The sequence below is a fragment of the Rattus rattus genome, chromosome 7, assembly GCF_011064425.1.
Source record: "Rattus rattus isolate New Zealand chromosome 7, Rrattus_CSIRO_v1, whole genome shotgun sequence".
NCBI classification, from domain to species: domain Eukaryota; kingdom Metazoa; phylum Chordata; class Mammalia; order Rodentia; family Muridae; genus Rattus; species Rattus rattus.
Window position 1 is genome coordinate 123224836 of NC_046160.1, and position 15371 is coordinate 123240206.

At 50.3% G+C, this 15371-nt stretch overlaps 1 protein-coding gene and 1 pseudogene across 2 annotated transcripts in view; both read left to right on the plus strand.

Moving 5' to 3' along the window:
• The first annotated feature begins 211 nt into the window (after positions 1–211).
• The window catches only part of Bdkrb2 (bradykinin receptor B2), a 29763-nt gene continuing 14603 nt past the window's right edge, over positions 212–15371 (plus strand). Inside the window, exon 1 of one of the 2 annotated variants that reach the window (XM_032908877.1) lies at positions 212–312. The gene's annotated coding sequence lies outside the window, so the exon portion shown is untranslated. The remainder of the gene's footprint in view (positions 313–15371) is intronic. The other variant, XM_032908879.1, reaches the window with a different exon arrangement.
• On the plus strand, positions 14016–15325 carry LOC116906268 (annotated as a pseudogene).

Genomic DNA, 15371 nt, shown 5'->3' on the forward strand with positions numbered 1-15371 from the left:
AATTGAGGACTACCTGTGGCTGTGGCCATCGCAACTTGGCCACTGCAGCTAGGAGGTCCAAAAGCACCCCAGCCAGAAGCTGCTGCTGATCCCGGAGCCAGGAGCTGATCTGGGCTGGAAGTGGAGGGGGGAGGTGCCCAGGAGAGTGATGACATCACCGGCCAGCCCTTGAAAGATGAGCCGTTCCCTGTGCCACTCCAGCTCGCTCCTCAGGAGAGTGAGTAGTACTGTTGGGGACGGCGTGGCAGGCAGTCGCTAGCCCTGGACCGAGGGACTCCCTACAACACAGAACCGGCTCTCTCTCGAGAAAAGGTGAGTGTCCGGCCAGAGGTAGCTCACTGAGAGCGCAAGTGCCCCAGTACAGAGAGGGCCTGGCCAGCATCTGATACTGAGTCCTAGGCTCCCAGGGGTTCCACGGTCCCGGGGAACTGGAGGAAGATTACTTCGTTCCCTGGGTCCGAGAAATGGCTGGAAGAAGGGTCACAAATACAGACGGTGTTTGCCTTGCCGGTTCCAGCTCAGCTTTTTCCTGTGAGTGACCTGTGGTTTGAGTTTTATAGGCTCCATGTGGACACCATGGGCTAAAGCAGTGAGTGCCAGGCAGCAGGACAGGTGTCCAGAGTCTGGCTTTTTATTCACTGGGCCACTGATGGTCTTTTGTGACTCCCGGAGAGTCTCTGTCATGTCTCTGAGCCTAGTTATCTCCCTCTGCAAGGTATGTTCGGCTGCTCCTTGGAGCGGAGATTAAGACAGAAAGGAGACTTTGTCCCCACTGTCTTTGTGCCTCATGTGGGCCAATGGGGGCAGCTTTAATCCACAAACGCTCTGTGTCCTTCCTGCCCTGGTCCTCCATCAAGGCAGTGGTTATGAATGAGCTTTATGTGTGGTCTTGGGTTCAAGTCCCAGCTCTGCTTTTACCCCATGGGTGACATAATTGGTGAAAGTTTTATATATATATCTCGGGGCCAAGGGCACAAAGAAGTGGCTCCTTTTAATTCAGACAGAAATGTGGCCGCCCCACGATGGGCCACGTGTGCAGTTTGAGTTACCCCGGTTACTGGGTTGGTAGCTCGGCGCCTGTGTTAGGTGCAGCAGTGATGCGCCCGGGTGAGGCAGGTTAGAATGCGCTTTCCTGAGTCACGGGCCGCCTGTGGCTCTCTCCAACCATCCACAGGAAGCAGGAGCTCTGTTGGGTGTGGGTGTGGTGCCATGCCAGCCACAACTTCTGGCCCCTCTGTGCCAGAGAAGGGTTTGTAGAGGCTCTGATCTCCCTCTGTGCCCTAACAGCAGGGTGGGTGATGGGAACACCCCACAGTTGTGAGAGTCGGGAGCAGAGTTTGCTGTTTTCCTTTGCTCAGATGGGGGGTGGGGTGGGGAGGGACAGGGACAGGCAGGGAAAGAGGGATGGGGAAAATATTAAAAATGGAAAAGCTCATGTGCTTGCAGGGCAGTGGACCCTAGGACTCCATGACAGCCCTACCCTGGATTTCGCACTGCAGCTCCATGTGTTTAAGAAAAAGAAAGCCCCCGTAATCACACCCTGCAAGGCCCCCAGCACAGATGTCCTTCCTACATTGCCAAGGGACTCCCATAACTTCATGGGACACAGGCTCTGTCACCTTTAAAACAGGAAAAGATGGATTGACCGAGCCTATGTAAGGGCGCTGATCTACAGGGGATCCACCAGATGGAGATCGAGCCCAGAATAATCGGACCATGTGACCTCTGCTAACACAGTGACTGGCTGGACAAGAATTTCAGGGTGTCTAAGAGTAACATGAGGGTTACCCTCTCTGCTGTTCAGGTGTGGCCTGGAAGGGACCAACCACATGGGCCAAGGGAGAATTTGTACAGATTGCCAGGGGGTCTGGGCTTCCAGAATGAAGGTGGGACCCACACCTCTGTATCCGCTTGTGGGATAAATAGTTGACTGCTTTACAACTGGGCCCAATAGTCACTATTTAATGAATAAAATGAAGGGTTTACTGAATGGACGACCACAGCGCTAACACAGAAAGCACCAAGAAACACGCAACTTGCTTGGTGCTAAGTTAAAGCAGTTAGTTTGGGAAGGTGACATTGTGAACAGCCTGTGACATTCTGGAGAAAGCTAATCATGTATATGGTAATAAATATAGGGTCAGGATGGACAGGGGAGGGTTAGGTGAGAACCCTTTGAACTTTCCCCTTAAGTTTTCTGTGAGCCTATAGCCGGTCTCTCGGTTTGGGGCGGGGGAGTGGGGGAGAGCTCGTGGATCAGGTGGGTCCGTGTTTTGCTTTAAGAAGTCAAAGGTCATCAGTTAAGGGATAACAACCCATTGACACCAGAGACCCAAGCGACCACTTCCAACATGCACCACTTCCAACATGTGTTCCTTGGCCCAGGAATCCCCAAGCTATGAAGAACTATCCCACTGTGCATGCTGGGAGGGGAGCAGTGTGATCAGGAAGCTGGCTGATGCCCAGGACCTGGTCCGTCTCAGGAGGGTTCTAAGGCCAGCAATGCCCTCCTCGGATGGAGGTGATCCTCTTCCCCAGAGCTGCAGCCCATTTACGGACTTTACGACCCACACAAGTGAGCTCTCCTTGGCTGGAATGTCCTTCACCTGCCCTCTGTGAGAGGCGCTACCTGACAACCTTTCCTGGTTTCCTGGGGAGCCCGCACCCAAGACATACACCCAGGGCTGCATTCCAGAACAAACTGAAGAATCTCAATCAATCAATCTCTCTCTCTCTCTCTCTCTCTCTCTCTCTCTCTCTCTCTCTCTCTCTCTCTCCTCTCTCTCCTCTCTCTCTCTCAATCGCTCTCGCTCTCGCTCGCTCTCTTCTCTCTCTGATTCTGTCACCAAGGTGGGGTCTCTGAGACTCTGGAGGCCAAAAAACTGGCACTCTATGGCCCCCCGCCACTTTGCCAGAGGTCAAAGTGAGGAGGGACAAGCAGGGCATTGGGTCCAAACCTTAATGGTGCCACTTACAGATCAGGAGACTCTCAGTCTCTACTTCCTTGCCCTTGATAGGGACAATTGTCCCTACTTCAGAGGAGCCCTGCAATGCCCCTTACAGCAGACTAGAGGGAACACCCTGGAGAATGAGACCAGTTCTCTCCCTCCCTCTTTCCCTCCCTCCCCCCTCCCTCCCTCCTCTCCCCTCCTCTGTTCTTCCCTCCTCTCTCCTCTTCTTCCCTTCCCTTCCCTCCCCTCCCTTCCCTTCCCCTCCCCTCTTTTCCTGTCCTCTCTTCTTTCCTCCTTCTTCTGAAGCTAATCTAGAATTGAATCCCTCCTTCCCCCCCCCACCACATAACCTAGGGCAAACCATTTGGCTTCTCTCCCCTCCTTTCTCCTCCCCTCTTTTCCTTGCCTCTCCTCTCCTCTGCTCTTCTGAAGCTAGGCTAGAATTGAATCCCTCCTCCCCCTACCACGTAGCCTAGGGCAAGCAAGCCATTTAGCTCTCTGAGCCTTGGTTCCCTCAGCTATAAATAGTAACTGAGCCAGAAACTACCTAAAAATTCAAATTGGAAACCCCCCTGAGAGTCTGGAGCACTCAGGGAAGCACTAGTCTCCCACAGCAGTGCCTCTGGGAGGCCACAGTCACAAAGAAGGTAAGGGAGCGGAAGGTGCTGCGGTTACGTCCCTGGAGAACAGCCAGTGGGGCCAAGGACTTCTGGCTTCTACAGCACCCACAGTGGAGATACCAGGGGTATCACGGGATCACGGGATCCCGACATCCCACGACGTTAGCTTGAGAGATGCACACCCATTGCTCTGACTTGACTATCGATCAGTCCCTGCGGAAGTATTCTGTAAAGAAACACTCATTGTCAAGGTTTTGTGGGGTTGTTTGTTTGTTTGTTTGTTTGTTTTTAATTAGAGCCAGGGCTATCCCACAGAGCACTTAGCCAGCATGAGTAAAGCCCTGGTTTTTCTCCCTAGCACCTCAGAAAATGAGGTGGTGTGGCAGTTGGTGATTTTTCAACTTGACACAAGGTAGAATTATCTGAGAGGGCATTAATTAACTAATTAATAATTGATGTGGAAGGACCCAGCCCGCTGCGGTCAGTGGTCTTGGGTTGTATCAGAAAGCAAAGTGAGCAAGCCAGGAGGAGCAAGGCAGTGAGCAGCACGCCTCCATGGTTCCTGCTTCAGTCCTGGCTGACAGGTCTCACCTTGGCTTCCTGCCATGGGCCGGCCTCCAGGATTTGTAAGCCAAGTAAACCCTTCCCTCCCCAGGCTGCTTTTGGTCGGGATCTTTCTCAGAGCAATAGAGAGCTGAGACAGAGGACTGCCCAGTGGATGCATAGAGGTAAGGACAGAGTAACTGAAAGTGTCTGTGCGTGTCCTCACGCTTGGTCATAGGCATCTGCCGGTGAAAACCAGGAGGCGTCTGAAAAGGGAGGGGGTGGGATGACAAGAGACAGCCTGGTGGCCTTCAGGGAGGGGGTGACAGGTCTGGATCACACCAGGAGGGAGGCTTAGGGTCACTGTGCTTCCTTCTGTACTATTTGAAACTGTCGTGAGCCTGCAGGTCCCTTTGCGGAAACTTAAATGAAACCTTAGAAGCCAAGCCAACGGGGATAGAAATAAGAAGACAAGTCGGGCTGGGCCTCACACCTGGAATCCCAAAACCCAGAAAGCTGAGGCAGGAGGATTGCCTCAAGTATGTGACCTGCCTGGGTGAGCTTCTGAATTCTATACCAGAAGCCTGGGTTTACCTGTATCTCGGTAGATCCAAGGTCTGAAAAGGTGGAGTGGGGAAATCACACACCCAGGAGAGCCAGCCCAGCAGGGCAGCAGTGAGGTTGGGGTGAAGTCAGGGGTGAGGTTTGAGGGTGGCAGAACAAACCGTCCTTGGATCTTCAGTCTTGCTGGGACTGTGTATGAAAATGGAATCCCTGAGCACATACTGTGTTGAGCCCTGGAGCTGGAGAGGGTTTTTTTTTTTTTAAAACCACCTCTGTTAAATAGACTCAGATGTATGGGGTTCCTTGAAACCACCTCTGCTTATACAAACTCAGATTCCGGGGAGGGATTTGTCTTTTTGGGGGTAGGGAGGGAAGAGAAGGGAAAAAACTTCTTGATTAAATATTCCAGCCAAAGATAAAATTCATCATGCTAAATAATCTACTAAACAGAGTCAACATTATAGAAAAGATGATGATGATTAGTGGTGCCTTCCAGTTAAAGTCTAAGCAGTGGCCCTAAAGCTGGTGGGAACCTGACAGCGATGCTTAATAATAAATGTCTGGAATGGTTCCTCAGAAAAGATAAATACTTTCTAACTACCCGGGACTAAAATCTCATATAATTTCACCCAAGGGGAAAATGGGAGAAGGAGGGAGGGAGGAAATGAGAGTGTGCTAGGGTTTCCACCTTGTTCTTTTCAAGTGTGGGCTGTGTGTGCACCCACACACGTGTGCATGAGTATGTTTGTGTGCCCTCGACATTCAAGCCCCCGTGAGACCAGAGGTCAAACCTTGGGTGTCTTTCTGTGTTACTCCTGATTTTTTTTTCAGAGTCTCTTCCTGAACTTGGAGCTTGCCAACTGGTATACTGGCTTGCCAAGGAGCTCTGGGAATCCTCCTGTCTCTACCTCCTCTGTATACAGATTACAAGGACGTACCCAGTTTGTATGTATGCGTGCACAGGGGTGTGTGTGTGTGTGTGTGTGTGTGTGTGTGTGTGTGTGTGTGTGTGTGTGTGTGTGTGTGTAAAGGCCAAAGGTCAACACTGGGTATCTTACTCTATAGCTTCACCTTAGCATTTGAGACAGGGTCTGACTGAATCTGAGGTTTCCCCATTTCAGTGATCAGTGGCCTACACATATATATCCCTCTGAGATTATACACGCGTGCCTTTGTGCCTGGCTTTCCTGGGTGTTAAGGATCTGAGCTCAGGTCTTCATGGTTGTGTGACAAGCACTTAACTGTTGTTTTTTTGTTTTGTTTTGTTTTTGTTTTTTTAAAGATTTATTTATTTAATGTATATGAGCACACTGTTGCTGTCTCCAGGCACACCAGAAGAGGGCATCAGATCCCATTACAGATGGTTGTGAGCCACCATGTGGTTGCTGGGAATTGAACTCAGGACCTCTGGAAGAGCAGTCAGTGCTCTTAACCGCTGAGCCATCTCTCCAGCCCCAGCACTTAACTGTTAAGCCATCTCTGCAGCCGCAGTTTTTATCGTATCTGGGAAAGGAATATCTCTCTACGCTTGGCGTTAATCAGCAGATATGGATTCCCATGTCCATCAGGAAGATAACTGTTAGTAGGGTTAGTAGGAATGTCACCCGTGACATGGCTACCACAGTTGCAGAAATCAATTGTGTGCTCTAGGCCTGTCAGAAAATCTCAGCAGATAGAGATTAATATTGATGGACGCCTCGTGTTATATTGATAGCTCTGATAGGGTGTACTATGGAAGTTAATATCTGATATAAAATCTTGAAAATTCTAGAAGCTGTTCCTAAAACTCATTCCTCAAAGCGTTGTGGTGAAATTGCAGATAATCTGGGAAATGATCGACTCTATGAAAGCACTGCTTACTAAACCGAGGGGACACAGCCAAGGCTGCACCAGAGGACAAGTCATTCCTTCAGAAATGTCAGTTAGGAAACCACGAGAGCTACACACATGAGTCCATCCAAATCCACTTAGAATATCTGTCTATAGCTAAGCTAGGCTTGGTAGCACAGGTTTGTAGTCCCAGATGCCCAGGAGACTGAAGTGGGTGGATTGCAAGCCTAAGACCAGACAGTCTGGGCAGTGTAGTAAGGCATTCCTACCTCAATAAAAATTGACTGGAACTGTGGCTTTGCCGGGCAGTGCTTGCCTAGCATGCTCAAAGCCATGGGTTCAAACCCCAGCACCAGAAAACAAAATTAGATAATGAATAATAGCCAGAAAGAATGGTGGGTAATAACAGCACGCGCGCGTGCACGCGCGCGCGCGCGCGCACACACACACACACACACACACACACAGGACTAACTGGAAAGAAGAAAAATACAGGCATTGAAAAGCTTGCTGCTGGTGGTGGCGCACACCTTTCATCCCAGCGTTTGGGAGGCAGAGGCAGGAAGGTCTGAGTTCAAGGCCAGCCTGATCTATAGAATGACTTCCGGGACAGCCAGGGCTACAGAGAGATAAAAGGCAAAAAGTGAACAAAGGAGCTATTTAAGGACCCAGGATCTGCTCCTTCTTCGTGAGGTGCGTTACGTCTGTGCAAGGGTTTGATTACAGAATCCTCATGCAAACGCGTGTGCCATGAGCCTGTTCACATTCCCGTCAGTCCCTTCTCTTATCCTCCCTCTGAAGAGGGCTGGAGAAGGGAAATGTGGGTGTGGCTGGTCCGAGGAGTCAGGTCAGTTGCTGGGTGGTCAGGAGTAGTCTGTAGGAGAAGTTGGGGTCAGCCGTGCCCCAGCCTTTAGGAGCCTGAGATGTAGAAGCTGCTCAGATCGGGGTCTTCCCCGCTCCCAGAAAGATCTCTTCCCATCAGGCTCCCCCGAGATCACTGTCTGGACAGAAGGCTCCTCCGGAAAGGCACGCCGAGGGGACAGAGTGCCTCCCTCACTGCAGAGCCTGAACGCCCTGTCTCCAGCTCACTTTTCCACTGGAGTTTCTCTAGGCTCACCGGTGGGCTGATTATTTGACCCCTGGTATTAAAATAATGTCCCAGCGTTTAGAAATTAGGACCAATTGGTCTTGTCCCGCAGTCTGGGGTTAAGCTCTGCCAATGTGGGATTCTGCTTTCTCATTTGTATGGATCCGATGCAGGAGGACCATTGTCAGGTTGACAGAACAGGGCCGCCTGCTCTGTGCCCAGGATTTGAGAAGTTGGTTTATTCCTTCATCTCTCTATCTGCCTGCCTGCCTGCCTGCCTGCCTGCCTGCCTACCTGCCTGCCTGCCTGCCTGCCTGCCTGCCTGCCTGCCTATCTATCTATCTATCTATCTATCTATCTATCTATCTATCCCTTCTCCTCTCTTCTCTTTTAACTTTACATCCTCCCAGTCCCTCCCCCAGCCTTCTGTCTCCTTCCCCTAGATAAACCCCTCTTTTGTTCCCCTTTAAAAAAAAAAAAAAAAAGGAGCGGGCCTCCTGGGGTTATGTACCTAACAGGACCAAGCAAGACACAATAGGCCTTAAACCACTAGTTGAGCCTGCTCTGGAATCCCCAGATCAGAGACCTCTGCCCAGAAGAGCCAGAGTCTAATGGGAGATTGCATAGATTTCAAGTTCAAGTCCCATACCCTGTGAAGCAGAAAGTAAGCTTAAATAGGGGAAAGGGCATGGTGTGGGCTGGAAAAAGGCAGGTTCACCACGCAGCATGTATGGAAGTATGTGTGAGTCCTATCCTAGCTCCAGGGACCATCTCCACCCAAACCAGACACTGCTACTCATTCAGATAAACCTGCTCTCTAGGTGATGTGTCCCCACCTGATGCTGGAAAGGTGACATAGTGACTAAAGGAGTATTTGAACCTGACCTGGCTCTTGTGTCTGCTGACCTCCCCAGACAGACAACCAGTCAGCTACTGGGGCTCAGGGGGAGGAGCATAGGCTGGTTCAGGAAGTCAGGAGCCACCTAGACCTGGTGTGGCTTGCCGACCTCTCTCTCTGCAGCCTAGGACTTCCCAGCAATGGACACGTGTTCAGTTTGAAGATAAGCATTAACAGTCAAGAGGCTTCCCTCACAAGTGGCCTACGAAATTCTTTCCCAGAATCCCTTTGGTGCCTGTGACTAAGAGAATGGAAGTGGAGAAGACATCTGGGCTCCTGACTGCCTGGAATCATCCTTAAATTAGGGGGAAAGAGAAAGCAGCTGTGATACCTGTAACCGTGAGGCCCGAGTCAGGCAAGGGTGTTGGCGTCATTGATGAATGACAGGGGTGAGCATGCCAGGTCTCCTCGGCGCCCTCACACCAAAGCTCCTTAGCTTGCAGGTAGGGACTTAGGCTCAGAAAGCTGGTCACAGCATAGGCAAATGACAGGGCTGGGATTTGAATGCCAATCAGCATGCCTCCACCCTGTCAGTTTGTTCTCAGAATGTGTGCCTGGTGCACCAGAGTTTGGGCAGCTTAGGGAGAGGGTGAGAGAAAATACCCTCAAACCTGGAGTGCAGTGAGTTCCGGCTCCCCCAAGCCCCAGCAGCTGAGAAAAAATAGAGCCAGACACCACCACCACCACCACCACCCCAAGCTGTGAGAATAGTTTAGAGGACAGAATCCCCCATGATACTCTGAATGCATTTTTGCATTGCAAAGAGAAAAAAAATAGGAAGCTGGGCGTAGGGCCCCACTAGCTGCCTTGGGCTTTCTCTATTCTTTGCAGAGGTTCTTAAGCTTCGAGAAGGGGAGTGAACACACCAGACTCCAACAGAGCAGAGTCCTAACACAGGAGAGAAACGGGCTGTGATCCCCAGCACTGTTACAAAGTACCTGAGGCAGATAACTTTGTAACTAAAGGGGGTTTCCCGCCAGGTGTGGTAGGACACATCTGGAATCCCAGCACTAGGGAGGCTGAGGCAGGAAAGAGGGAGCGATGGGAGCAGGAGGAGGATAGGAGAGAAAAAAGAAAAGAGCTTAATTAACTCACAGTTTGTTTTGCTAAACTTGAAACCCTTCCCCTTGTCTGTCAAGGTTAAAGTGAATGACAGGTACAGAAATATATCCCTTCTGAGGCCACACCTCCAATGACTTAAAAGCTTCCCTGATTGGCCCTACCTCTTAAAAGTTCCTCCCAGCACTGCCACCTTGGTGACCAAGTCTCCAACACTGGAACCTTGACAGACAGAGAGTCAGATGAGCACAGCAGGTGAGGAACGGTCCTCCATGAACAAAGATAACAGAGAGACTTGCTTGTGTGGGAGGTGCTTAAAGGACCACCATCCTGAAAATGCCACTCAAGGGTGACCCGACCCACAATAGCACTGTGAAGGGACCCACTTCTGCCCACCTCCTGGGCTTTCCTTTGGCTACCGTGGCCAAATCAAGGAGGTAGATTGGATTTCACAGTCCCTGGAGGGCTTTGCGTCATGGACGGCCCCAGAATCCCATCTCTGAGGTCTTTCCAGATGACCTGGTTCTTCCCAGGTCACCAGAAACCCTCTGGCTCACCTGTGGTAGTTAGACGACCAGAGAATCATGGGAGAGACAGTTTAACACTTCATGTTAAACAAAAACAATGTTTATTTGGCAGTTCCTACGTAAGCAAGGCCTGGCTGGTTGTCTTCCTTACACAAACTAACCATAACTCACTCTCTATTTTGTTTTGGAAAGGAGAAAAAGCAAAGCTTGTTACTGTAAAAGTACCATGGGTCAGCATGAGTGTGCTGGCCTGTGCATGCCTGTGTGGAATTCCATCAGAAGGCAATATTGGTGTCTTTACCACTCTTGGCCCCAGGAGCTGCCTTTCTCTGCCCTTCCCCAGGATCCTATGGCTAAAGATGCTGGCACATCTTTCAGCAGCACACCCTCGGGAAGGTGGATTCTGAGCTGTGTCAATGGTTTAACGGCCTGAGTTTATAAGGTTGACAAGATTTCATGAATAGACTCTCGTTTGGGGAAGCTCTGAGAAGACTCCTATACCAGTCATTGCCTGGGCATAGAATAGCATCTAGCTGGTGCCCCCTGAGGATGAGCGTGTCCCTGCATGAAGCACTTCCTGTCCTTTCATTCCTCTCAGAAACAGCACCTGAAAAGGTAACGGCCCCTTTAAAAAAAAAAAAAAAGGTTTCAATTTACTAAATTATACCAAAATCTAATTCTCTGGAGGCAGGATTGGAAGCCGCTCTATCCCCTCTCCCTCCCGCACCAAACCTGCCGCCTGTTGCTGCCTCCCTTGGTCTGTAACCTACCACATGCAGACCAGGCCATTTTTACATCGTCTTGGCTCTGAAGGCCCCTGTAGGGACGGGCAATTGAGAGTGGATCCTTGCAGACGGGCAAGCTGATGCTCTGGTAGTTTAATTCTATTCTCATTAATAGCAGCCCTAAAATTGATTGAGCACCTACTAGCCGCGCAGCCCAGGCACCCGTAAGGTTTAAAGTACTTAGAACTCACCATTAATGGAGAAACAGAAGCCTCCAAGCTTCCCTTGGGCAGGCTCTGGATTGGGACGGGTTCCAGCAGGTCAAGGCTGCAGTGAGCTGGGCCGGGAATTTGGGCGGGTTTATCTCGCTCCAGAATGTGGAGTGCTGGGGAAGTCTGCAGGCCTGCGCATGTCAGAGCTCTGCTCAGTCCCAGCTCGGACGTGGTGATTTGCCATCCATGTTGACACTCATGCGCGTTCAGGTCCTGGCTGAGGCCTCCCAACCCTGGGACAGGTCATACATTCCCTCCAAGTCCCCTCCCGCCCTCTGAGCTATAAACTAGGCTCTCCTGAGGTAGGCTGGGGGTGGGGTGTTTATGTAACAGATAATGGTGCCAAAGAAGAAGGTGGTCTGATGGGGACGGGGCTCGCTGGTAACGGGCTCAGTTGGTCAGGCATGAGGACCTGAGTTCAATCCCTAGAGTCGCTTTAGTAAAATCCGGTGTCCGCTAGAGAAGTGGCTCAATGATCACAAGCTTGCCTGCTCTTCCGAAGGACCCGGGTTCAGTTCCCAGCACCCCCATGCAGACTAACTGTCTGTAATGCCAGTTCCAGAGATCTGATGCCCTCTTCAGGCCTCTGCAGGCACTGCATGCTCGTGGTGGTTTACAGCCGTACATGGAAGCAAACCACCCAGGCATACACACAAACAGGTGTAGTGGTGGGTGCTTATCACCCAGCCCTGGAGAGGCAGAGACCGGGACAGGCGCATTCCTGGGGCTGACCGGCTAGACTGGACTACGGATTAGAGATCAGTGGAGACAATCTCAGAAGAGAAGGTAGGCAGCACCGAAGGAGGACAGCTGAAGCTGTCATCTGGTTACACACACACACACACACACACACACACACACACACACACAGAAGGGGGCAGGGAGAGAGGGAGGACGAGAGAGAATACTTGAATCTATAAGAGCAGAATATGTACAGATACAGGGGACCACCCTGTCATCTCCCAGCTGGGCATCCTTTAGGATACAAACACCCACTCTATGTATAGATACAGGGGTCCTTCTTTGTAGCAGTACCCAAGTAACATGCAAATTGATCCGGTGCCACCCTGGCTGGCCTCGCCATTCCTCGATACCCACCCCAGTGTTCTGGCTTCCCGAATGAGAGAGACGCACTCGCACCCTTATATTCTAATATGCCTTAAACAGCCCAATGGCTGGGCCACTCCTTAACCTCTACACGGCTGACCCACCTCCCTCCGATATTCCCAAGTCATTATTTATTAAAATCCATATTTTATCTGTGCTGCCCTGGACCCAGTCACACAGGACCCTCTTGGGGTCGCTCTTCCCGGGCTCCTACACAGTGACTATGCTCTCTGTCATGTACCTTCTCAGGTGTGGTGTCTCCTCTCCTCTGTCTTTCTCGGCATGGTGGGTGCTTTTACATTAGGAGTTCTTTAAATTAATTTTTAAACACACCTTGGCACTCCATAGCTGGCCATCCCTCAGGGTGCAAACACCCCCTCTGACAGACGTTTCTCATCTTCAGAGCCGGCTGGTTTTATAGCCAGGATGGTCCCTCCTACAGTGTTACTGGAAAGGTTGAGCTGCCCTTGGCTCTCCTGACACACTATTGCCCACTCCATCCCTAAATAAGTTATCACACTTATTTATTTATTACTCTGCATACGTGTGTTCACATGTGCATGTCTACATGCATGTGTAGGTCAGAGGTAAACTTGTGGGAGTCGGTTCATTCCTTCCACCATGTGACTCCCAGGAATTGAACTCAAGTTGTCGGGCTTAGCAGTAAGTGACTTTACCCACTGAGGTAATGGTTCTAAACCTACGGGTCTAACCCCTTTGAGGGCTAAATGACCCTTTCACAGAGTTGCGTAAAAAAGACCATTGGAAAACACAGATATTACACTACAGTTCATAATAGTAGCAAAATTACAGTTATGAAGCAACGACAAAAATAATTTTATGGTTGGGGGTCACCACAACATGAGAAGCCATACTAAGGGGTCACAGCACTAGGAAGGTTGAGAACCACTACACTAAGCCATCTCACCTGCCCAGCGTTGACCCAGGAGACAATTATGTCAGCTGGCCAGAGATGAGCCAAGCCTCACAGGCTAAGGACATGGCACCTACCACAAGACTGTCCCCATCTGAGATGCTGCTCCAAGGCCCCAGGTTGTGATCCATGCTTTTATGAGGTGGCTGCTAATAAAGGGTTCCCACAGCCCTTCCCTCAGATTCGAGAACTTTCTAGAATGGCTCATAGAGTTAAGATACGCTTCCTTCTATTGGACTTGGAAGTGGCTAGTCTGGTCTCAAAATGGAGAGCCACCCACCATCCGAAGGAACCAGAACAGTTGAGGAAGCGGTTTGTTGGTTATCTGAGATTTGAAACTACAGATGACAACTTAAGCGACCCTTCTGAGAAGTGGGGCACACCTATGGACTGTGCAGTGATGAGGGATTCCTAAGTAAAACGTTCTAGGGGCTTTGGGATTGTGAGCTGCTCTTGGGTGGAAGAGGTGGACGTTGCATTGTGTGCTCGGCCACATGAGGTTGATGGGGGTGTGGCAGAGTCTTGTAAAGTCTGGTGAACACTTAGCAGTGAAGAAGATTTTTGTTGGTGGCTATATTGGTCAGGGTTCTCTAGAGTATAGAACTTAAAGAAGGAACCGCTCTCTATATAGAAAGGGAATTTATTAGAATGACTTGCAGGCTGTGTCCAGCTAATCCAGCAATGGCTGCCTGTGAACAGAAAGTCCAGGAATCCTGTAGCTCCTTAGTCCATGAGGCTGGGCGTCTCAACTGGTCTTCGGTAGACGATAAAATCCTAAAGTGGGCTCTAATGCCAGTGAAGGAATGGATTTGTGTTATGGAGTTTGTGACCCCTAAGGAAAAAAAAAACATAGACTCGATTTAAGTATAATTAAAAGATTTATTGGTTAGCGGCTAGCATGACAGTCTCTGAGCCAAACGAGATTGTCATGCAGGACAGGTGTGGGGAAGGATTTTAAAGGGGGGACCACACGGAAACCTTCAAAACCTGTGCAAGCAGGCAAAAGCTGTTCTGTTCTGCCAGGCTAAGTCCTTAAGGCAACTCGGAACAATCTCTGGGTATCTGCGTAAGCAGGTGACAGAAGCAAAAAAAGCCGTCAGGTCATGACAAGTAGTTAGTCACAGTTGTACCTTTTTGAGTGTGGGGGGTGGTCACTGAGTCAGGGTTACTGGAAACTTATCTTTCAGGGACTGAAGTCAGAGACAAAGGGCTTATAGGTACCAAGATGGATGCTGTAACACTTAATAACAGGCAAAGCAGGAGTAAAACAGGCAAAGAGTGAAAGCTCCCTTCTTCCATGTCGTTATATAACATATGTGCATGCACATGCACACACACATACACATATATATGCTTCCAGCAGAAGGCATGGTCCAGATTCCAAGGTATGTCTTCTCGCCTCAAGATCCTCCTACTTCAGGTTAAGCAGAAATCCCTCCCTGGTGCACCCTCCACTTTTGGATTTGCCGTTCATTCCTGATGTAGTGAAGCTAAGAGCCGAGAATAACCATCACAGTGGAATGGAGGAAGATACAGAAAGACGTACTCCGAGGGGCTACTGTGGGAACGATGGCGAGACTGAAACCATAGACGTTAGAGGAGACAGCGAGGAGAGAAGAGAGGCCTTGCTTTCGTAACTATTGATGGTCATGGCGCATCATGGTTGATAAGACTGTTGTTCAGAGATCGCTCACTATTAATGGGCATACGTGTGCAGTGGGAAGGGCCCTTTCTTAGCTAGAGGTGCAGTCTGCTGGGTCGCAGGGAGGTTGCAGGGGGCGGATCTGGTAACTCTGTGAGCCGCGGAGGGAACTTCGGAGGTGGCAGAGGCAACTTAGATGAAGAGGAGGCTATGGTGGTGGGTGTGGCGCCGGTCGAGGTAGCTGCGGAGGTGGTGACGGTAGATATAATGGATTTGGAGGTGACAGTGACAGCTGTGGTGGTCGAGATTACAACAGCAGAGGAAGGGATGGTGGAGCTGGACCAGAATGTGGAAGCCAAGGAGGTGAATGTGGTGGAGGAGGGGAATATGGTGGTTACAGTAAAGGAGGAGGTTTTGGTGGAGGTAACTATGGTGGGGAGGGACTGTGAGGATATGGAAATTGTAGTGACCAATGGCAATCAAACTATGGACCTGTGAAAGGTGACAGTTTGGGTGGAAGGAGCTCGGGTGTTCCCTGGCAGTGGCTATGGATCTGGCAGGGCTAAGGGACAGATGTGACAGCAGAAGGTTTAAAAAAAAAAAAAAAAGGCA